We start from the raw sequence: 23,297 nt of genomic DNA on the forward strand, positions 1-23,297 counted from the left end.
ATGATTTATCTTAATGTGCCTTATGGGTTAGGCACACTAGTGCCCAAACAAAATCGCTAGTTTCAAGAAATAGAAATAACAATTGTTGAGACTAATGACTACATGTAAAATAAGTAAAAACTAATAGAATTTCAGGTAATTTATTGTTTATCTCTGTTGATATAAAAATAGATACTGTAAAATCAATGCAACTAATCATGGATATTTTCTGAGCCAAGAAAGGCAGATTTTTTTTCCATTCAGTCTCTGCCAATATCTTTTTTTTTTTTTTTTGGTGCAGTCTCAGCAGTATTATCATGAACAGTTATCTAAATCTGACGTTTGAAATTCTTCTCAAAGAAAATCACGTATGTTACATGATTGACTAAATGGCTTATGTTCATTTCCTGAAAGTCTATACAAAATTCGTCACAGGTAGCCCTGCTTTAGTCCAGCAACTCAGATATGTAGATACCAGGTTCAGTGAGTAAAATTTGCCTCTAATAGTAGCTAATGGGAAGTTGCTTTATAACACAGGGAGCTCAGCCTGGTACTCTGTGACAACCTAGAGGGATAGGATGGAGTGGAGGTTGGGAGGGAGGTTCAAGAGGGAGGGGACATATGGATTCTTATGATTGATTCATGTTGTATGGCAGAAACCAACACAGCATTGTAAAGCAATTATCCTCCAATTAAAAATAAATTAAAAAGAGATAATAGTCCTCTAGGAATTATAGAGAAGTATCATATCCTCTAGACCATCTCACAGAGTTCCCACTCTCTCTGGGCAAAAGGGCCACAGATATGTCTCAGAAAATGAAGATGTCTTTTTCCCATATTTATATCTGTAAGCAAGATATAGATTTGAAATATATGATCGAGAAAAAGTAGAAATGTTAGTTAATGATTGTGTCAGTCGCTCAGTTGTGTCCAACTGTTTGCAGCCCAAAGGGCTGTGTAGCCTGCCAGGCTCCTCTGTCCATGTAATTCTCTAGGCAAGAATACTGGAGTGAGTTGCCATTTCCTTCTCCATGGGATCTTCCCGACCCAGGGATCGAACCCAGGTCTCCTGCATTGCAGGCAAATTCTTTACCATCTGAACCACCAGGGAAGCCCAATAATTATCATGCTGCTGCTGCTAAGTCGCTTCAGTCGTGTCCGACTCTGTGCGACCCCATAGACGGCAGCCCACCAGGCTCCCCCGTCCCTGGGATTCTCCAGGCAAGAACACTGGCGTGGGTTTCCATTTCCTTCTCCAATGCATGAAAGTGAAAAGTGAAAGTGAAGTCACTCAGTCATGTCCGACTCTTTGCGACACCATGGACTGCAGCCCACCAGGCTCCTCTGTCCGTGGGATTTTCCAGGCAAGAGTAATGGATTGGGTTGCCATTGCCTTCTCTGAATAATTCTCATAATTAATGTTAACTCAGTAACCCTAATAATGTATATGATTCCTGTTCTCAAAGATATGAACCCCCCCTGCCCCAAACCAGGATCTTTCGTATGCTCTTGTTTGGGAGACCAAGAGCAAGATGCAGTATTATTATTTTTTTTATATATTTTTTAAGGAAAGAAAAAAGGAACACTTTCATTTTTTGTCTTCCTTCTCTGCATATTTCCCTCCCTCCCTATCCCTCTAGTTCAGTTTCTCTCTTAACCCTTCCCCGTCATCCTCTGCCTTAAAACCATCTCCTTGTTTGTAGAAAAAGAAACAACAATTTGCTGTGTGGGTGTTCCTGAAATTACTACACAGCCCCTGTGGGCGTTTTGAGGTAACTCTTACCTGTTTTAGCTGGATCAAAATGTGCTGGGTTAAATCAGCCAGTATGAAAGGAACATTTCCCCCCAAGGAAGGAGCTAGTAGACTTTCCACCTACACAAAATGTATTAACTTTTCCTTATGCAGTTACCATGCTAATGATTTGCTTATTTTGCCACAGCGAGCCAGTCCCAAATAGGACTTTCATTCATCCTGCCTTTTTCAAACTTTCCTGGGAACAAAAGTGAAGGCATGATTCCGGCTTGGGGGGAATGTGTCCTGGAGACACAGGTGGGAAGGTGGGAAGATGAGAGATGGTGAGGGGAGAGATTGTGTGTGGGCACAGTTCACAGATGGCCCTGCCCTCTGTCTGCTAAGCACCAATGAAAAAACTTCTCCAAGAAGTTTCCCTCTTCGAAATGTCCCTTCACCCTGTTGCTTAGGTCTGTGCTTCATTTACCCATGAGAACCAATATGTACCAGAAGTTTGGGCTGTGGTGGCCCCAAAAGCTTGGTGCAACCTAAGGAAAATGAAGACAGCTGCATCCCAGAGGGAACCGGAAAAGGCCTTTCCATCCCATCTGCTCTTCTGCTTCTCTGGGTTCCTACCACTGTGTCTGTTGTTTGCCAAGGAAAGGCTGGGGAGGGACGTGAAATAGGAGAGAATCCTCAGCATAGATTAGTGGTGTGCCCAGGTTGGACGGCATGTATGGAGAAGAGTTTTCTGTGCCCATTTTTATCACCTCACCGCTTAATCCTAAGAAGGGCCCCTCCCCTTTCTTCACCTTCACATTCAACTATGAAATTAGAATGACTGCCTTCCTACAAACACAAATAACTTAACAGAAACAGCCTCAGTGCTCCCATGCCCAGAAAATAACACGAGTGCTCACACCCAGGAGATTGCTGTCAAAATTAGCATGGAGTCAACAAAAGAAGACGGTCCCTAGAATCATTGATACGGTAACATTTTTGTCTGACTGGTCCTCCACTCCCCATGATCACATCCTGGGCCATGCTACTTCCTAAATCACACCTGCAGCCCAGGCTGGGTGGGATTCTGGGGGGAATCAGAAGGCAGAGAAGGAAGAGTGGTCCAAGGGGCAGAGAGCATCCTTCAGGTTCCCATGCTGCTCCTGACACTCTCGCTCTCTAGTCCCTGCACAGCTACCTGCCCTGAATCGTCTGAGGGTCCCAAGCCCCCCAACAAAAGCCCAAAGCACTGGCAGGCAGGTGACAGCCCCTAACTTGGCATTCCCCTGTCTCCATCACTTATGAACCAGAGTCTCAACTGGGACCTGCATTGTTTACTTTTAATCACCTTGCATTAAAAAATGCTTTAAATACTCAGGGTTAGCTTTGTCCTAACCATAATATCTGTGATGGGAACTGACATGCTGGTTATATTTCTCCACTGCACGTTGAAATGAACATGTAATCATCACAGTAAAATCATTTTCTCTGCTGTGCCGCCATGCTCAGTCACTCAGTCCTGTCTGACTTTTTGGGCCCCGTGGACTATAACCCCCCAGGCTCCTCTGTCCATGGGATTTTCCAGGCAAGAATGTTGGAGTGAGACTCCATTTCCTTCTCCGTGGTATCTTCCTAACCCAGGAATCAAACCCATATCTCTTATGTCTCCTGCATGGCAGGCAGGTTCTTTACCACTAGCTCCACCTGGGAAGCACCAAAACTCATTTTCATTAAGTTAAAAAAAAAAAGAAATTCTGCCTGTACCCCTTTCCCTCCCAAATTACCGTAGAGTTCTAAAGAAGTTGCTGCACACCCTGAGACATTTGCTGTCTTTTTTGTTTCCAGCTGTTCAGTTGCTGGGGACCAGCAGTTCCATTTATACCTTACTTTCTGAAACTTCTTGCCATCTCCCTTCCCATAGTGACAAAACCCATAGCAACTCAAGAGCCTGAAAAGTCTATGAATGAGAACTCGCTTCTTCTACGTACTGCTGTGGACCACACTAAGGGCTGTAGTCTGATTGTTGTTTAATCCCCAGAGCCCCCAAAGGTAAGAATGTCTGTCATTCTTACTCCACAGAAGAGGGTTCTGTCGTACAGCTTGACCAACAGGGTTCCCGTTTCCTAAGTCCCTTGCCTGAGGTCCATGGCTAGGAAATCATGCGATCTGGGCTTGAACGCAAGCACTCTGATCATGAAGCTTTTCTCAAGTACTCTAAATTTTTTGACAGTCCAGACCCAATCTTGCTTTTTATCATTGACCTGATAGACACTTTCACCTATATACGTGAACTCCAAGCTGGCCACAGTTTCTCATTTAGGATAATACATCAAAAATAAGAAAGGGACTTAGTCATTATGTGACTCAGAAATGACTGTGTATCTTTTTCCTTGAGGCTGTTTAACAAAAGCCTGTTCATTTGTGCTTGTTATTGTTTCCCTGTGATATATTATTTCATTGGCACCACAGAGCCAATGGTTTCGTACAGTTTTACGGGCTAATTTATAAAGTACAAATTTTGGCAAGGAAAGAACATCTTCCTGCCTTGTCTTCTTGTTTCAACAATTGGACCCAGATTTAAGCTATCATATATTTTACCCAATATGCTTGTTTTTAATATGTGAAAATAAGGTTTTGTCAGTAGAATTAGCTACATTTAAAAAATGACTATTAAATGTATCTAGCATCATCTGTAAACCATCTCTGGGTTTCTAAGAAGGTGTAGTTCAGAGGTACACAATTGCAAAAGAATATTTTTGAGAATAAATGATCCAATACATTCTGCATGGGTAGCCTAACAACTCAACCGTGCCTACCCAGTGAAATATTTTACTCAGGATTCCAAAGAGCCATCTTGTTCTGCTTCATCAAGAGCTTTCAGTAAATCTGCTTTCCTTTTTAATATTTATGATTTATTGCCCCTCGTATTTTCGACAAGGATTTGAGATTGTCTGAGTCAAATTGCTTCATCAAAGTGGCCCAGTATTCTGGGCCTCTGCGTCTTTCAGCAAAGGCCGCCTGTAAATCATTTTGCCTATTTGGATAAGTGTCTTCTGTGTTACGCTGCAGGGTACACAGAGCAACTTACTTATGTACTTTCTCTTGAAAAAAATGAGGCAAGCCAGGAAAATTGGGAGAAACTAGATCTTCTGGCAAATTCAGTTAACATTTATAGAGTGCTGTACACCAGATACTATGTTAAATGCTCTCACACGATTTCACTTACTCTGTTAGTGCATAAATGCATTGCGGGCTCAGTCATGTTTGACTCTTTGCAACCCCCTGGACTGTAGCCTGCCAGCCTCCTCTATTCATGGGATTCTCCAGGCAAGAACACTGGAGTGGGTTGCCATTTCCTACTCCGGGGGATCTTCCCCACCCTGGAACTGAACCTGCGTCTCTTGTGTCTCTTGCATTTTTAGGCAGAATCTTTACCACTGAGCCACCTGGGAAGCCATTATTCTATTCAGATCAGTTCAGTCGCTCAGTTGTGTCCGACTCTTTGCGACCCCATGAATCGCAGCACGCCAGGCCTCCCTGTCCAACACCAACTCCCGGAGTTCACTCAGACTCACATCCATCGAGTCAGTGATGCCATCCAGCCATCTCATCCTCTGTCGTCCCCTTCTCCTCCTGCCCCCAGTCCCTCCCAGCATCAGAGTCTTTCCCAATGAGTCAACTCTTCACATGAGGTGGCCAAAGTACTGGAGTTTCAGCTTGAGCGTTATTCCTTGCAAAGAACACCCAGGACTGATCTCTTCTGAATGGACTGGTTGGATCTCCTTGCAGTCCAAGGAACTCTCAAGTCTTCTCCAACACCACAGTTCAAAAGCATCAATTCTTTGGCACTCAGCTTTCTTCACAGCCCAACTCTCACATCCATACGTGACCACTGGAAAAACCATAGCCTTGACTAGATGGACCTTTGTTGGCAAAGTAATGTCTCTGCTTTTTAATATGCTATCTAGGTTGGTCATAACTTTCCTTCCAAGGAGTAAGCGTCTTTTAATTTCATGGCTGCAGTCACCATCTGCAGTGATCTTGGAGCCCAAAAAAATAAAGTCAGCCACTGTTTCCACTATTTCCCCATCTATTTCCCATGAAGTGATGGGACCAGATGCCATGATCTTCGTTTTCTGAATGTTGAGCTTTAAGCCAACATTTTCACTGTCCTCTTTCACTTTCATCAAGAGGCTCTTTAGTTCCTCTTCACTTTCTGCCATAAGGGTGGTGTCATCTGCGTATCTGAGGTTATTGATATTTCTCCCAGCAATCTTGATTCCAGCTTGTGTTTCTTCCAGCCCAGCATTTCTCATGATGTACTCTGCATAGAAGTTAAATAAGCATGGTGACAATATATAGCCTTGACATACTCCTTTTCCAATTTGGAACCAGTTTGTTGTTCCATGTCCAGTTCTAACTGTTGCTTCCTGACCTGCATATAGGTTTCTCAAGAGGCAGGTCAGGTGGTCTGGTATTCCCATCTCTTTCAGAATTTTCCACAGTTTATTGTGATCCACACAGTCGAAGCCTTTGGCATAGTCAATAAAGCAGAAATAGATGTTTTTCTGGAACTCTCTTGCTTTTTCGATGATCCAGCAGATGTTGGCAATTTGATCTCTGGTTCCTCTGCCTTTTCTAAAACCAGCTTGAACATCAGGGAGTTCATAGTTCACGTATTGCTGAAGCCTGGCTTGAAGAATTTTGAGCAGTACTTTACTAGCGTGTAAGATGAGTGCAATTGTGCAGTAGTTTGAGCATTCTTTGGCATTGCCTTTCTTTGGGATTGGAATGAAAACTGACCTTTTCCAGTCCTGTGGCCACTGCTGAATTTTCCAAATGTGCTGGCATATTGAGTGCAGCACTTTCACAGCATCGTCTTTCAGGATTTGAAAGAGCTCAACTGGAATTCCATCACCTCCACTAGCTTTGTTGGTAGTGATGCTTTCTAAGGCCCACTTGACTTCACATTCCAGGATGTTTGGCTCTATTAGGGGATCTCATAAAAACAAATGGCAGTAGACAGTTGCCACGCCCTCATCCGTACAGACTGTGATGCCGCAAGAGCACTGGAGCGCCGAGGAGGGGAAGCTGCTGTCGTGCTGGCCTTCAGAGCCCATTCTTGTTTTGCTCAGTCCTGTCTAGAGAATAATGCCTGTATATTGGATCCGGTCAGAAATGTTTGATGCTCTGTGCTTGAAGAGTCTCAAGCAAAAATGGCAGTAAGGAGGAGAAAAAGAGAAAGCTCTGAGGCTGGGGGATCATCCATACGAAGTAGATTTTCTTTGGGTCTCTTTGCTCTGCGAGCAGATCAGCATCAAAACAGATGTTTCTCCCCAGTCTTGGCACCTTCCTGAGATGCTGATCCTCAAAGTAATTAGTTTAGTAGAACCTCTTGGTTCTTAATTGACGAGAAGGGTTCTTGAACCCCCCTCCCGAAAAAGAATCCGTAATTGGTCAGCTGTTCTCGAGGGGGGCCTTAGCAGATGACAGGGACTTCAGGTAGACCAAATGCCAAGAAAAGACTCCTGACGTGCTGTCAGGCAGATGGATTGCTGACGCTCTGGCTGCGTGCTAGCATCTTTGAGCCATTTCAGTTCCAAAGATGATTTGCTTTTTGACTCCTTCCTCTTTGTTTATACAGCATAGATCATCACAGAATGATTTAAAGGTGAAAACGAAAATCCACACAACTTGCCACAACAAGCATTTGTTGCTTTTATAATAAGAAAACTGCACGTGTTCTCATTTGCAGATGTATTCTCATCTAGGATGGTCATGCTCTGAATTTAATGGATAAATTGTTCATAGCAGGAAAAAGAAGGAACATTGGCATGTTGTTATGATACTAAAAAACAAACACACCAACCTCTGCAAAGGGTCTTTTCCCATTGCAAACTGTGGATAGAACTTGCTGCATGTTTTCATTGTTCATGTATAAATCGAAAATAAAACACAGAGAACCTTAGCTTCCTCCCTCTCTTATCTCTATAGCAATTCAAAGGCAGTGAGTGGCCATTTGTGGGTGTCCCAGCTGGGATAGTACTCAAATACCATTATAGCCAGGGACCAAAGACCCAGACACTCAATTTTGTGAGTCTATTTTACAGGAATTCTTCTCTCAGTAAATGAGCGTATGCCAACTAAATGAATATAGACTGAAGTGTAGCTCAGAAAGGTAATTAAGTCATTTATACTTATAAAAAGGTTGTCAGGCCAACTGGAGTCTCTGTAAGCTTTTCCTAGGGGCAGAACAACTTTGAAGATAACAAAGAGTAGCCAGAAGAATCCTGGGCGAACTCAAAATCAAGCCACAGGGGATAACTGGATGATGTGGGTAGTCAAATTACTATGATCTGAGCCATCCTTTTGTATCTCAAGGACTGACTTGCTAGGTAGACTGCAATGCTTCCCTGGGTGGCCAGAGGACCCCTTCCTCTATACAGAGTTGAAGACAAGTCTTTTTTTTTAACTTAGCTTTTTTTGATTAATTAATTTATTTTAATTGGAGGAAAATTACAGTATTGTGATGGTTTTTGCCATACATCAACGTGAATCAGCCATAGATATATATGTGTCCCCTGCATCCTTAACCCGCCTCTCACCTCCCTTTTCACTATGTGAATTGTCCAAGAGCATCAGCTTTGGGTGCCCTGTGAAGACAATTCTTATTCTTTAATACCCATACGCCTGAACACTATGATGACCAGTTTGCTCCTGTTAACAAATTCTTCTTGGGCATCTTTAATCTGTTTGTTCAGGCTTTGTCTTCCACTGTTACAGCAGTGTTCTGGTCAGGCCATTCTAATACTATACCCGAGGCACTGAATATAGGTAATCATTGATGCATAGCCACCTAACTTAGGATGCTTCTACAAAAGGATGCACTAATTACTTACATAATTAACTTTCATTTAATTAGATTACTTTAGATTTTTCTTTATTCTCAGGTGAAATTTTAAATTCAAGTTGCAGTTAGCTGGCTGTCTCTCTTATGTACTTACAACTATCCTGTGAATAATCATTTTAATATAATCATATTAAATAACTAGACTATAATCCCCTTTTATTAAAAAGAGAGAGATGGCAAGAGTTGGATTTTATGACAAAAAGTCCAAATTGTTTTTCAAGAAAGAAACTCATATCAATGCTAATCAATTGACAGTGGTTTTCTAACATAATAAGGTAGTCTTGTGTGAGGTTCCTGGATTGTTTAATTATCCTATTTACCATCACTTGACAGAGAGTAAGAGAACCCTTGCTCAGTTTTTTTAGGTATGGAATTCAGTTTAAAATGAATCAATTCACAACTGTGAACCTGTAAAGGAGGATTAGTTATTAGAATGCTAAAGTGACCCACCTTCTGGAGTCACCTCACCTGTGTAAGGTATAAGGTAACCAGATAGCAAAAGAGCGTGAGCCTGGAGACAGACCATTAGTGATCCATCTATGTCTGTTTCATACTCTTTATGGGAAGATTTTTAACTTCTGATCTGATTTCACAATTATAAGGGGATCTGTGTTTTGTCCCTATTTCTGTAAGTTTGGCAGATGACCAGAAAATGGGATACGCAGTGTCTGCCCACAGAGCCTTCTTTTTTCTGTGCCCTGCCATCTCACAGTGCACACCACCTTCCTGCCAGGCCCACCACCTCTAGGATGCTATCAACCCAATGTGATAATAAGCCTTCAAACATCACTCTTCACCAAAGAAGACTGCCACCAATAGGGGCCAACCCCAGGCAATTTGGATTCTGTTGGTAGGAAAGAAAAGCAAACTTTAATTTAAAAAAACTGATCATTTCCATGTTTCAAACAGGCCAGGCAGAGATGCCTGAGTCTCAGGGAAGAGCCAGAATCAAGGGAACCAGGTGATTGGTGCCATTGCAGCCTGTAGGCACAGGGGTTATACAGGGCGTGACCCTGGATAGAGTCTGGAGACCGTAGGTCAGAGGGCCCCAGCCCCACAAGCTGGTGTTGTAGGGAAAAGCATGCACCTCAAAGATGACATAAGAATAAGAGATCCTGTCAACTAAACTTTGAGTATGGAAGGTAGCATGGCTCCATGGGGCAAGACAAGCCCCAAGTATCAGTTAGGACCAGCAAATGTTCTAAATAAGTATTGCTTCTCTGGCCTTTGGATGTGAATTTGCCAGGAGGAAGGTGTACCTGGTCACATCAACCTTGTTGAGATGCTTGAAGTTCCATGAATGCGCTTATTAACTTTGAAGGGAAGAATGATTCTTCCAACTTGTTCCATGCTACTGTCCTGTAGTATCACATGTATGTCGTGTTAGATCCATGATTTTTGGTGATTTTTCTCTTCCTTTTTCCAGACTAATTAACCAAAAGTGTTTACTCACCAAATATTCATTGAGTTCCCTACTCTGTGCAGGAAACAACTGCACAATGAAAGTAACACTGATTGAGCATGAATTTTGAAAAAAAAGTGTAGTGAATTTTAATCTATGGTTATAAAAGCACAAAGGAATGGGCACTTGGAGGTGTATGGTGAGTTTGGAAAACAACACGTAGTGTGGTAACTGGGTTTCTGGAAGAAGCTGGAAGGAGACTGCATGGAGAATTTGTGGCCTGATCACAGAGGGAGTTTTTATTTTATTCTGTAAACAAGGGGGAGCCATTGGAAGTTTTAAACTGGGAAATTCTTAAATGTTTTCATAACTTAAACATTCTGAGATCATGAAAAAACAGAAGTAGAGTTAAGAGGACACTGAAGCCAGTGGGTCAAGACAAGAGGCAACCACAATAGTCCAGGAGAGGAACATGGTGGCCTGGATCTGGAGTAAAGACTGAGGGTGCTGAGAGTGGAGAATGACACAGGAGCCTTTGTGAAAGTCAGCTCGACAGACAGTGGTGACCTGGGATCCAACAGCTTCACGTCTAGTCATTTATTCCCCTGAGGTTCTTATATAGGTGCAAGAACCATACACATAACATGTCCATTGCAACATTATTCAAAATTGTGATAATTGGAATGAATGTACACATTTATTAGTTGAAATTGAAAGTTGCTCAGTCATGTCCAACTCTTTGCAACCCCATGGGCTATAAATTCTCCAGGCCAGAATACTGGAGTGAGTAGCCTTTCCTTTCTCCAGGGGATCTTCCCAACCCAGGGATCAAACCCAGGTCTCTTGCATTGCAGGCGGATTCTTTACCAGCTGAGCCACAAGGGAAGCCCAAGAATACTGGGGTGGGTAGCCTATCCCTTCTCCAGTGGATCTTCCTAACCCAGGAATCGAACTGGGGTCTCCTGCATTGCAGAAGGATTCTTTACCAACTGAGCTATGAGGGAAGCCCCATTTATTAGTTAGTGCTTACATAAATGATGGTGCATAGTATACAGTGGGGTACTATGAGGTACTTCAGAAAAATGGGATATCTCTTTAAAATATTTTTAAATTAAATTGCATAAGACTAGGTATAGTATGACCTGATTTTGTAAAATAATGTATGGAATGCATTTAACATGCTTGGAAAAAGTCCTAAAGGATATAACCGTCCTTTTGGCAATGACTAAAGTACAGGGTGAGGTTGCAAAGTATTTTTGTACATTTCTGTATGCTGGTTGATGTACAACAGATATTTTCATATTTTAAAATGTCTGGCTGTTGCACTTATACATGAATAGCATGGTCTTAGATGGGCCTCCCTGTGAACAGCTTGTAACAGACATCCTGGGAGCTCTAGAGCAGGGATGACCCTTCAGAGTTGCCTTAAATTGAGGCGAAGCAGCTGGATCTCTACGTCCTTGGCTTTAGACTGCCCCTGGGAAAGAGGCATGGCTTTCGGCAAGACCTTTCCCTGCAGCTAAGGGCAATTCTAATGAGGGATGTAGCTGGCAGTAGCCAGCAATGGATATTCCCAACATCTGCAGGGTGGATGCACAGGCCCTGAAGAGGAAGTCTGGGAGAAGTACTACAGTATCCACTACAGTTAATTGACATAAGTAAAAGATTTGTTTTCGGACTTTGCAAAACTTAATTACCACATGTAGCTTCCATGAATTCAAAGATAAAGGAGGTAAATGGAAGATCTAGGTGCAGAATAAATTTCAGTGAAATGAAGCCTTTTGATTAAAACAATCTTAGCAGTTAGAAATAGAAAGTAATTAAGGCTGTGGTTTTTCCTGTGGTCATATATGGATGTGAGAGTTGGACTGTGAAGAAGGCTGAGCGCCGAAGAATTGATGCGTTTGAACGTGGTGTTGGAGAAGACTCTTGAGAGTCCCTTGGACTGCAAGGAGATCCAACCAGTCCATTCTGAAGGAGATCAGCCCTGGGATTTCTTTGGAAGGAATGATGCTAAAGCTGAAGCTCCAGTACTTTGGCCACCTCATGCGAAGAGTTGACTCATTGGAAAAGACTCTGATGCTGGGAGAGATTGGGGGCAGGAGGAGAAGGGGACGACCCAGGATGAGATGGCTGGATGGCATCACGGACTCGGTGGACGTGAGTCTGAGTGAACTCCAGGAGATGGTGATGAACAGGGAGGCCTGGCATGCTGCGATTCATGGGGTCGCAAAGAGTCGGACATGACTGAGCGACTGAACTGAACTGAACTTCAGTGAACTATGACATGGCATCCAGTCCCATCACTTCATGGCAGATAGATGGGGAAACAGTGGAAACAGTGGCTGACTTTATTTTTCTTGGCCCCAAAATCACTGCAGATGGTGATTGCAGCCATGAAATTAAAAGACGCTTACTCCTTGCAAGGAAAGTTATGACCAACCTAGACAGCATATTAAAAAGCAGAGACATTTGTCAACAAATGTTGACAACAAAAGTCCATCTAATCAAGGCTATGGTTTTTCCTGTAGTCATATATGGATGTGAGAGTTGGACTCTAAAGAAAGCTGAGTGCCGAAGAATTGATGCTTTTGAACTGTGGTGTTGGAGAAGACTCTTGAGAGTCCCTTGGACTGCAAGGAGATCCAACCAGTCCATCCGAAAGGAGATCAGTCCTCGGTGTCCATTGGAAGGACTGATGCTGAAGTTGAAACGCCAGTATTTTGTCCACCTGATGTGAAGAGCTGACTCATTTGAAAAGACCCTGATGCTGGGAAAGATTGAGGGCAGGAGGAGAAGGGGACGACAGAGGATGAGATGGTTGGATGGCATCACCGACTCGATGGACATGGGTTTGGGTGGACTCCAGGAGTTGATGATGGACAGGGAGGCCTGGCGTGCTGTGGTTCATGGGGTCGCAAAGAGTCGGACATGACTAAGCGACTGAACTGAACTGAACTGAACTGATGAAGGGCACTTTCTGTAGCCTATCCCTTCATAGAAGGTATGGGCCCTCTGTGCGCCAGGCCTTTCAGGTTCAAGGCCTACTCTACAAATTTGCATGGGCCTAAGGCCATTGTCATCCATCTCTGTGGCCATAGTTCACAGAACACTCAGATTTTAGTGTTGCCATTTGCCTCTGGGGCAGGCTCAGTTTCTGTGTTTGCTACTGTTCAGGTTTTTCCTGTTCTTTTTTTGTCTGCATGGGTTTTTCGTCTCCTAGTGATTTCCCTTCCTTTCTTGTCTGCTCAGCAATATATTTGAAAGTATATTTGTCATAATTTATTTAGGACCTAGCGTTTCACAGCAGGAAGGTTTCTCGGTGTATCTAGTCCTTTAGACTGCAGAGAGCTAAACCCCCACTGTCTACAAAGGCAGTTTTTCCTTTTAACTGCTTATAATACGACTTTCAGTTCTATGTAGTTTTAATTTTTATATTTTATTTCTTTCGATAATTCTGTCCATTCACTTTTATCCTCTTGCTCTATCATCTTTTCTTTAAGTCCCAATTTTTCCTCTTTGACTGCTTTTTTTAAACAGATAATTATTTGATCATAAATTAATGAATACATTTTCTGGTTTGCATTGTTCAGTTGCCCTCTCCCCTTTTGGTCATATTCAGGTTTATCTCTCTTCTTTTTATTGTGGTATCTATGAATATGTTTCATGCTTTTTTTTTTTAAATGATTACTCATCCTTAAATCTGTTTGTCCTTCCTGTCTAGCTTTTTATGAAAAGCTAGAACTGGAGACAGGCTAGGAACTTATAAAGGGCAGCTTGAATTTCTGTTTTCCACCACTGCTCTCCCCTGGAGAATGGCTTCTTTCTGGGCCAGAGTCATCTCTCTCTCCTTGACTCATATTGCTCCCAGTCCTGCTGCATGGTGATAGGAAGCTTGGTCTTCATCAGGTGAGCAGGAGCACTCCCTTCAGGCTGGTTATCACAGATCCTGTCATGTTTACCTCCCATGACCACATCCTGCTTTTTGCAGAGATACCATACTGGCCCACTTCCACACTGAACATCATCACCTCTGACCCCTGAACATTTCCCCAAGGCTCCCATGCACCTCAGACCTCCGGTTCCCAGCAAAGGTCACTGCGTGTCTCTTACAGTGGGCCACCTGTAGGATCTCTCTGTTCTGCTCACTGGACCACAGAGCCCTCTGATCTTGTTTCTTACATCAGAGTCTCTTCCTGGCCCAGTTCAAGTTCCCTAACACTTAGCAGCCTGTTGAGTAGAGTGATGTTTGGATTAGGGATGTTTCCTTCTCCAGTTGGTCTCTTTGTTTCTCATTCCTCTTATTCTTGGTTGATTTCTCTTCTTGGGAAGAGAGTCTTTAGTCTTCCATCTTGATCTTGAAGTTCAGGGAAAGATAATTTCAAGATAATAGAAGACTTAAACAGGTAAAGAGGAGCTAATGGATAGAAGATCTGAGAAGAGATGGGCTAGAAGAAAAACCTTGGAAAGAAAGGCATATCTCCTTACAGACAGGAGGGCAAAAATCGTGGATAACAGAGAAATTTTAGGTCAGTAAAAATATTGAAGGAGTAAAAGGGTATTTGCTTCTCTGGAAGATGTGGTCTGATACATACAAGCAGCAACCCACTTTTATTCATTTATTCAACAATTTTTTTTTTTTTTAACCACTAACGTGTTAGGTACCAGGCAGGGGGAAACAGCAGTGAGCATGACAAAGAAGTTCCTGATTCCTAACTCTTCACTTTTTCATAAAAGATCCAGATAATGAACAACTGAACCACAGCAAAAGGAGCTTATTTTCTATCAGGGTCTCTGACAGAATACAATGCAACAGTGGTGAGGCTTCCATGCAGAGGTGCTGGCTTACCTCAAGCTGATGGAACAGAGAATCCAGCCACATGAAAACACAGAAAGAACGTTCCTGGTGTAGAGTGGAAAATGCTACAGCTCTGAGGCAGGAAAACCCATAATGAATTTTAGGAACAATCAAATAGCCAATTGGCTTAGGGAGCAAGAAAGAATATGGTATAAATGAAGGTTGGAGATCAAGGCAGGCATCAACTCATAGGTTTTGTAGAAGTTGGATTTTTTTATTCTTACATTAATTAGTCAGAAAAGATAGTTAAGGCCTGTGTGCTGTGTTGTGCTAAGTTGCTTCAGTTGTGTCCGACTCTTTGTGACCCCATAGACTGCAGCCTGCTGGCCTCCTCTGTCCATGGGATTCTCTAGAAAGAATACTGGAGTGGGTTGCCATGTCCTCCTCCAGGGGATCTTCCCAGCCCAGGGATCCAACCACATCGCTTGTATCTCCTGCCTTGGCAGGTGGGTTCTTTACCACTAGCACCACCTGGGAAGCCCATTATTTAAGGCCTGCTGCTGCTACTGCTAAGTCACTTCAGTCGTGTCTGACCCTGTGTGACCCCATAGACGGCAGCCCACCGGGTTCCCCCATCCCTGGGACTCTCCAGGCAAGACCACTGGAGTGGGTTGCCATTTCCTTCTCCAATGCATGAAAGTGAAAAGTGAAAGTGAAGTCACTCAGTCGTGTCTGACTCTTAGCAACCCCACGGACTGCAGCCTACCAGGCTCCTCCATCCATGGGATTTTCCAGGCAAGAGTACTGGAGTGGGGTGCCATTGCCTTCTTCAGTTAAGGCCTAAGTATGGATAAATATGGAGAAATGATAAATTCTATCAAAAAGATGGAAGCCATGAAAAAGGTATAACATCACCATGTGCTTTACAAACTCTAAACGGAGATTCTGGTTTTAAAATAATTTGAGCAGAATATATAGCATAAATATATACCATTACAGTAGAGAAATTCATCACACTTCTTGGAATGAGTATTAGTAACACTGTACACTGAAACAAAAGATGCTACAACATTTCAGAGTGCTTATGCTTCACTTGCATTGCTGAAGTTAAAGGTATGGCTGAGGGAAGTCCGGCAGAAAGAGAGCACCTAGGATCTCCTAAATGTGTGAAATAGGAAGACAAGAGCCATGTTGAAATGAGGCATTCACTCTCTGCTTGGAGGCCATCAGGGATAAAGCCAGCTATCATCCGGAACACACAGTTTACTCCCAGGCTATGTGTGTTTGCAAAGAGAAATCACAACTGAAAACATGTCTAGATATTACCGCTCAGCAAGAGTATGACCTTGGAAAGAATCGATGGGGAAGAAAATCGTGAAAAGGAAATCTAGAAGCAGAGCTGCTGCTGCTGCTCAGTCGCTCAGTCGTGTCCAATTCTTGTGGCCCCATGGACTGTAACTGGGCAGGCTCCTCTCTCCATGGGATTTCCCAGGCAAGAAGACTGGAGTGGGTTGCCATTTCCTTCTCCAGGGGATCTTCCTGGCCCAGAGATCAAATCCTCATCTCCTGCTTGGCAGGCAGATTCTTTACCACCTGGGAAGTTCCAGAAGCAGAGCAGTTGAGCCCAAAAGAGAATCTAAATGATTTCCAATTGGTAATATGCAAGTCTTAGTACTGATAGATTAGCTTTAAGGGGGAAAGCGATTCCATAGGCTCATGTCATGTTGAAGCTGAAGACTTAAAGATGCATTCGTTTAGTACCTTCTTCCCTTCTTTAATGGTGGATAATTGAGATCATGCTAAAAGGCCTTTTTGAACCAATCTACAGATCAGTGGTCGTGAATGGATGTGAGAGTTGGACTATACAGAATCTGAGCGCTGAAAAATTGATCCTTTTGAACTGTGATGTTGGAGAAGACTCTTGAGAGTCCCTTGGACGGCAAGGAGATCCAACCAGTCCATCCTAAAGGAGATCAGTCCTGGGTGTCCATTGGAAGGACTGATGTTGAAGCTGAAACTCCAATACTTTGGCCACCTGATGTGAAGAGCTGACTCATTTGAAAAGACTCTGATGCTGGGAAAGATTGAGGGTGGGAGGAGAAGGGAACGACAGAGGATGAGATGGCTGGATGGCATCACCAACTCGATGGACATGGGTTTGGGTGGACTCCGGGAGTTGGTGATGGACAGGCAGGCCTGGCATGCTGCGGTTCAGAGTCGGACACGACTGAGCGACTGGACTGAGTTGAACAGATCAGTGGCTTCAGGGCAGATGTCTTGGCAACTTCCTTTGCATTCTAATTGCTGTTACTAAACTCGAATCAGCTTCAGTTGATCACTGATCAGTAAAACTTCTTCATAGAAGTGAACTAAAACTGATTTGCTTCAGCTTCTGTTGAACTCCATATGAGAGATTCCTTCTAAAAAGAGACAGTGTGAATCCAGTTTTCTTTTTTATTATTATTATTTATTATTATTATTTTTTTACTTTACAATACTGTATTGGTTTTGCCACACATTGACATGAATCCGCCACGGGTGTACATGAGTTCCCAATCCTGAACCCCCCTCCACCTCCCACCCCATATCATCTCCCTGGGTCATCCCAGTGCACCAGCCCCAAGTATCGTGTATCCTGTATCGAACCTGGACTGGCGATTCATTTCTTACATGATAGTATACATGTTTCAATGCCATTCTCCCAAATCATCCCACCCTCTCCCTCTCCCACAGAGTCCAAAAGTCCGTTCTATACATCTGTGTCTCTTTTGCTGTCTCGCATACAGGGTCATCATTACCATCTTTCTAAATTCCATATATATGTGTTAGTATACTGTATTGGTGTTTTTCTTTCTGGCTTACTTCACTCTGTATAATAGGCTCCAGTTTCATCCACCTCATTAGAACTGATTCAAATGTTTTCTTTTTAATGGCTGAGTAATACTCCATTGTGTATATGTACCACAGCTTTCTTATCCATTCATCTGCTGATGGACATCTAGGTTGCTTCCATATCCTGGCTATTATTTTTTCTTTCTTTCTTTCTTTCTTTTTTTTTATTTTATTTTTTTTAAATTTTTCTTATTGTTTTACTTTATTTTACTTTACAATACTGTATTGGTTTTGCCATACATTGTCATGAATCCACCACAGGTGTACATATCCTGGCTATTATAAACAGTGCTGTGATGAATATTGGGGTACCTGTGTCTCTTTCAATTCTGGTTTCCTTGGTGTGTATGCCCAGCAGTTGGATTGCTGGGTCATAAGGCAGTTCTATTTGCAATTTTTTAAGGAATCTCCACACTGTTCTCCATAGTGGCTGTACTAGTTTGCATTCCCACCAACAGTGTAAGAGAGTTCCCTTTTCTCCACACCCCCTCTAGCATTTATTGCTTGTAGACTTTTGGATCACTGCCATTCTGACTGGTGTGAAATGGTACCTCATTGTGGTTTTGATTTGCATTTCTCTGATAATGAGTGATGTTGAGCATCTTTTCATGTGTTTGTTAGCCATCTGGATGTCTTCTTTGGAGAAATGTCTGTTTAGTTCTTTGGCCCATTTTTTGATTGGGTCATTTATTTTTCTGGACTTGAGCTGCATAAGTTGCTTGTATATTTTTGAGATTAGTTGTTTGTCAGTTGCTTCATTTGCTATTATTTTCTCCCATTCCGAAGGCTGTCTTTTCACCTTGCTTATAGTTTCCTTTGTTGTGCAGAAGCTTTTAATTTTAATTAGATCCCATTTATTTATTTTTGCTTTTATTTCCAATATTCTGGGAGGTGGGTCATAGAGGATCCTGCTGTGATTTATGTCTGAGAGTGTTTTGCCTATGTTCTCCTCTAGGAGTTTTATAGTTTCTGGTCTTACATTTAGAACTTTAATCCATTTTGAGTTTATTTTTGTGTGCAGTGTTAGAAAGTGATCTAGTTTCATTCTTTTACAAGTGGTTGACCAGTTTTCCCAGCACCACTTGTTAAAGTGATTGTCTTTACTCCATTGTATATTCTTGCCTCCTTTGGCAAAGATAAGATGTCCATATGTGTGTGGATTTATCTCTGGGCTTTCTATTTTGTTCCACTGATCTATATTTCTGTCTTTGTGCCAGTACCATACTGTCTTGATGACTGTGGCTTTGTAGTAGAGCCTGAAGTCAGGCAAGTTGATTCCTCCAGTTCCATTCTTCTTTCTCAAGATTTCTTTGGCTATTCGAGGTTTTTTTGTATTTCCATACAAATTGTGAAATTATTTGTTCTAGGTCTGTGAAAAATACCTCTGGTAGCTTGATAGGGATTGCATTGAATCTGTAGATTGCTTTGGGTAGTATACTCATTTTCACTATATTGATTCTTCCGATCCATGAACATGGTATATTTCTCCGTCTGTTAGTGTCCTCTTTGATTTCTTTCATCAGTGTTTTATAGTTTTCTATATATAGGTCTTTAGTTTCTTTAGGTAGATATATTCCTAAGTATTTTATTCTTTTCGTTGCAATGTTGAATGGAATTGTTTCCTTAATTTCTTTTTCTACTTTCTCATTATTCGTGTATAGGAATGCAAGGAATTCCTGGTGTTGATTTTATATCCCGCAACTTTATGGTATTCATTGATTAGCTCTAGTAATTTTCTGGTGGAGTCTTTAGGGTTTTCTATGTAGAGGATCATGTCATCTGCAAACAGTGAGAGTTTTACTTCTTTTCCAATTTGGATTCCTTTTATTTCTTTTTCTGCTCTGATTGCTGTGGCCAAAACTTCCAGAACTATGTTGAATAGTAGTGGTGAAAGTGGGCACCCTTGTCTTCTTCCTGACTTTAGGGGAAATGCTTTCAATTTTTCACCATTGAGGATAATGTTTGCTGTGGGTTTGTCATATATAGCTTTTATTATGTTGAGGTATGTTCCTTCTATTCCTGCTTTCTGGAGAGTTTTTATCATAAACAGATGTTGAATTCTGTCAAAGGCTTTCTCTGCATCTATTGAGATAATCATATGGCTTTTATTTTTCAGTTTTCTTTTGTGTTGGTTTCTAACTCTTTTACGGGGTTCAGATGAGGTCTCAGTAAGCACTGTAACACAAGTATTCTGTCTGGGAAGCTTGGAGGACTGGAGAGTGACCGTGCTTCTCCCACTGTCAGTTCAAGTACAGTATTCTGGTCCTGGCAGCACAGCACCAGCAGGTGTGTGCTGAGGAGGAGCTGGCCACTGGTCCTGGCTGGAGAAGAAGCTTCATAGCCATAGGACATTTCAGAATCACTTAGCCTGTCCAAGAGAACCTATTTTTGTTCATACCCATGCCCTGCTAGTAGAGTTCAAACTTATTTTGGGTTTGCTGATGACCATACCATCAAGAGGATATCAGTGCAAGAAGCCAAGAAGCTACCATCTGTGCTGTGTTTTTAATCTCAAGAATTATTTAGAAGGCTGATTGCTCAGTTAGCTGTGCCTCTTGACCTTCTAGTGTTACATTAAGGAAGGGGACTAACCCTTTCTTAAAAGTCACTTTTTTTTTAATAACCCATATAATTTCCTCAATGTATGGTGGGGGTCAAAGGATTGGCCAAATTGAACGATTAAATATTGACCCCACGGTGATTTATATGTGATAGGGACACCACAAATGATCGTTCCTGGTGATGGAAAGTAGATCTCCACAGTGGTGTGGTGGCCAACATTAACAACTGGCTCTCTAAAGATAAACTGTCTGATATGTAGCATTTGCTAATTTCCATAATAGACTATTAAGAACAACTTTTCAAATTCAGATTTTAGATGAAATAGAGAAATTCTACCAAAGGCACCAATGACTAAAGAAAAAATTAGAAAACCAGAAAAATCTGTATCTGTTAAAGAAATTTAATTCACAATTAAATCTTCTCACAAGAAAACTTACAAGCCCAGATGATGCCACTGGAAAAGTATATCAAATAGGTATGAAGGAAATAATACCAATCTCGCACAAAGTCCTTCGCAAAATAAAGGAGGGAACACCTTTCCACTTTTTTTTTTCCACTTTATTTTTTGAGGCCAGGATTATCCTGTAACCAGAATTTTAAAAATGACATTATGAGAAATTTTTAAAAAACTAGAGATCAATATATTTTATGAATAAAGATGGAAAAAATAAGGATGGATGAAAAACAGCAAGTCAAATCCAGTAATGTAAAAAAATGATCATACCTGGTGACCAGGAATTAAAGATTGATTTAACATTAAGAATCAATTGCTATCATCCATCATATTAACAGAATAAAAGAGAAAAAAACGTATGGCCACCTGAAAATATGCAGCAAAGTTATCTGAAAGAATTCATCACTCATTCATTACATGCATAAATTAGGAATAGAAGAGATTTTCCTCAACTTGATAAAAGATACCTAAGCAATACTTGCAGTTAATATCAAACTGAAATGCTGAAAATCTGAATACTTTCCCTAAGTAGAGAAGAAGGCAAGGATGCTCAGTCTTCATCACTTCTAGTCAACATTGTTTGATAAGAAGAGAAAAACAAGTAAAACAGCATACAAATTGTAAAGAAAGAGGAAAAATCTGTCATTTGCAGATCATGTTCATATAAAACAGAAACTAATTTATGACATAATTACTCAAATTACTAAGTGAATTTTGAACAGACACAGGATACCATGTCAATATACAAAAAGCATTTGTACAGAATAGAGAAATTTGAATAGAGGATTCTTAATATGCCACCAACAAACAGTGTAAAAAAGAAATTTAAAGCTATCTGCAATAGCAGAAAAAAACATGAAATGCTTAGTGATAGAGTTAACAAAGTATGTGCAAGAGCTGTACACCCAGAACTATAAGCAGTGAGGAATTAAAAATCTTAATAAATGGAGACATAATTGTGCTCATAGGTTAGAAGACTCATTACGGTTAAGATGTCATCATTTCTCTTCATATTGAATATATTGATTCAGTACAGTTCTAGTCAGAATTTGAGGACAGTGTTTTTGTATGAATTCACAAGCTGAGATTCTGAAAGATTAAGTGAAAAAGCAAAGGACTTAAAATAGCCAAAACAATTTTGGAAAAGAAGACTAGAAAGCAAATGGAAATCTAAGGAATCTAAGATGGCCCCAAAATTCTGCTCCCTTCTACACAGGCCTGTACGGTCCCCTCCCCTTGCTTGTGGAAGGGGCCTTGTGACTGTGATGGGATGTCACTGTCTTGATTAAAGTACCTTATGTGGCAAAAGTAAAGAGGTTTCCACCTATGACTCCATCCAGGATTGAAATGGTTTTGTGCCTGTGTATGGATCGCCAGGCCAGTTGTCAAACTGGTTCTCACCCTACAGAAACAAATACCTCTTAACCATCTCTCTGGTCAAGAGTACACACATTTATTGCACAGTCTTTCCTCCAGGGTCAGACTCAAGAAAGAGACCCACACAGGCCCTGAGGCATACTCGTGCCTATTCAGGCAGGAAATTCCAGGGTCATGGCTTCCCAGGATGTGGTTTAGCAAAGGAGGGGCATGCAGGCTCTGGGTAGACCAGCCATGTGGACCTGGGATTGCTTTACTCCATGGGGAGAGAGGAAGGTTCCAGGTGGCTGGAGCAGACCCTTGCGAAACAGAACATCTCAAACTTTGTTGTGCACAGGAATGACCTCAGGATCTTATCAAAATCCAGGGTCAAAACCTATCAGGCTGGGACCTGGCATTCTGCTAAAAAGCTCTCAGGTGGCATGGGTGCTGCTGATCCAGGGACCACGCTTTGAGTAACAAAGCTATAAAGCATGGCTCCCACCCAGATCTGAGGACAGGGAACCCTGATATTCAGTGCACATGAAGTTAGTGGTGGAGTGAACAAACCCAAATTGTGGATAATTCAAAAATTGTTTGTTGTACTTGGAAAGATCCTGATGATAATTAACATTAAGCTAATAATACATGTTTTTTTTTTCTTTTTTCTTTTTGTGCATTTATCCACTGAATAAACACAGTTACCCCAAAAGCAAGATAAATAACTAGGGACCATACTCTGGTATTAAACTACATTTGTTATCTACAATTACTATTGTAATTATCATTCAGTGTGTTTTATGAAACAGTAAATGTTCATAACATCCTAGATTTTATTTTTTTTTATTTTTATTTTTTAAGATTTAAAATGTTTTTTTTTTTTTTAATTTTAAAATCTTTAATTCTTACATGTGTTCCCAAACATGAACCCCCCTCCTACCTCCCTCCCTAGATTTTAAGGGTGAACTTTTTCAAGCTAAGATTTTCCATGTGATAACTTACACACTTGGAAATAAACTTTGGTACCCTTCTGGTTTATAACATGGAGCTATAAACACCAGGAGTTTTATAAAAACTGGCAATAAAATAGATATTATTAATAAAATGTCAGGGCATGGATGCCTTATGAGAAATGAGATAAAATTGTTCCTACTTAATATTCTTGCTGCATTTTATCATTCTGTAGTATTTATTATTTTGAGACATAACTCT

General features: G+C 41.5%; 1 protein-coding gene across 2 annotated transcripts in view; it reads left to right on the forward strand.

Annotated features, from left to right (window-relative positions):
- Nucleotides 1–23,297, forward strand: part of AIG1 (androgen induced 1) — a 257,957-nt gene that overhangs the window by 87,084 nt on the left and 147,576 nt on the right. The gene's annotated exons all lie outside the window — the stretch shown is intronic.

The sequence above is a fragment of the Capra hircus genome, chromosome 9 (assembly GCF_001704415.2).
Source record: "Capra hircus breed San Clemente chromosome 9, ASM170441v1, whole genome shotgun sequence".
Taxonomy (NCBI): Eukaryota; Metazoa; Chordata; class Mammalia; order Artiodactyla; family Bovidae; genus Capra; species Capra hircus.